The following is a 2,173-nucleotide window of genomic DNA, read 5'->3' on the forward strand; positions in this document are numbered from 1 at the left end:
GAGATCATCTGTATACATCCATCTTGCAGCATTTATTATTTCTTCCTGCTCCTTTGTGTTTTGGGGGCTTGAATTCTGCCGAGGTCAACTTTGCCTTTCATCCTTTTGAGGTTGATAAAATAAGTACCAGTTACACACTGGTGTCGATGTAATTGACTTCCTGCTCCCCCCAAAAAATTTCATGCCTTGTGCCTATAATAGAAAGGATTATTATTATTATTATTATTATTATTATTATAATTATTATTATTATTATTTTCTTTTTCACTGTTCAGTGTGTTTCTCTAACATAATTTTGTAGTCAGTCCTCAGGATCCTAACTTTTTCCAAATCCTGTTGAGTCTGTTAGTCTTCCTCCCATATTCCAACACCTCCCAAACAAAGGATCACGTATGTGTTTGTGTGTGTGTGTACACATGTATATGTATTTGTTAGTATATATTTTTGTGCGTGCATAATATATTTATATACACATGTATATTCATTTATGTACGTATGTGTATATGTAGATGTGTGTGTGTGTGTATGTGTATGTATTCACATCCATGAACATGCCATTTGGAAGTGATATTTCAGTAGAATCAGATCTTTTCCCCATTGTTGGATGGCAGCATATTAAATGCTTCTTAGCAGTTTTTTTTCTTAATTTCCATTCACATCTTTCCATTCTGTCTTCAAGTCCTGCCATAAATACTTTTGCCTTTCATCCTTCCATATTTTCTAAAATAAACTGGCAAGTCCTACACTGGAAGCTATCTAAATGACTAAACCATTTTCATTCAAAGTTCAGGCATTGTGACTGTATCATAAACAGTTATTATTATTATTATTATTATTATTATGAAGGTAGCGAGCTAGCAGAATCATTAGCACGCTGGGCAAAATGCTTAGCTGTATTTCGTTTGCTGTTAGGTTCTGAGTTCAAATTCCACCAGGGTTGACGTTGCCTTTCAGACTTTAGGGGGTCAATTAAATAAGTGCCAGTCACGCACTGGGGTCGATGTAATCGACTTAATCCCTTCTCCCAAATTTGAGGCCTTGTGCTTCCAGTAGAAAGGATTATTATTAATATTATTCCTAAGGTGGTTCAGTCCCATTGTGTGGCATCTTGAGCAAGTGACTTCTACTATAACCCCACGCTGAGCATTCATTACCTTGGGAGTGGATTCGGTAGACAAACTGAAAGAAGCCCATCATATGTGTACACACCCGTGTGTGTGTGTGTGTGTGTGACTGTCTCTTTGCCTTGACTTACTGTGGTTGTTGTAAACAAGTGTCTCTGTTATGCATGCAGTGTCTTTCATTCTCAACCCACTATGCCAGATGTGTCTGGTCAGAGGAAACAGGTGGGGGTGGGGTTGGCAACAGGAAGGTCATCCAGCTGTAGAAAATCTGCTTCAACAAAATTCTGTCTGGCCCATGTAGGCATGGAAAAGTGCATGTCAAAATAGTGGTGATGATACACACACACATATGTATGTGTGTATATATATATATATATATATACACACACACGTGTGTGTATGCACATACATGTCAGAAATGAAATATTTCCTCAAATAGTCTGTAAGGTGTCACTCTACAGCAGTAAGCAGGAGCAACATGAAATGAAGTGCCTTGCCCAAGGACTCAACCAACACACTGCCTAGTCTGGGAATTGAACCTGCAAGTTTACACTTGTGAGTTCAGCAGCCTAACCATTCCACCTTTGGAAAGCATTACCACATAAACAAGATAGAACTGAAGTTATTTAAATCTATTATTGAGCTCTATTAATTGGGGATGTGAAGGTTAATGTGCAGAATCAGGGTGCGTCAAACAAAAAGCTTTGCAGTATTTGTGTTCCTTTATATTTTGAGTTCAAATCCCACCGAGGTCGATACAATATGAGCCTGTCATGGACTAGTGTTCAATATACCTAGCCATTCCCTCATCCAATAGTTCTGGTCTTGCATCTGCAGTAGAATTTGTTATCTCACCTTAATTGATATAGTTAAGTTAATGAATTATTTACTAATTGACATGGAGTTTACGGTAACATTCCTATTGTCGTATATACTGATAAGGTGGAGTTTGTGCACTGAGATGTGTTGCACATACTTGCCTAATTGAAGTATATGTGTTTGCACAAGTGTGTGTGTGTGTGTATATATATATATATATATATATATAT

This window comes from Octopus bimaculoides, chromosome 27, assembly GCF_001194135.2.
Source record: "Octopus bimaculoides isolate UCB-OBI-ISO-001 chromosome 27, ASM119413v2, whole genome shotgun sequence".
Taxonomy (NCBI): Eukaryota; Metazoa; Mollusca; class Cephalopoda; order Octopoda; family Octopodidae; genus Octopus; species Octopus bimaculoides.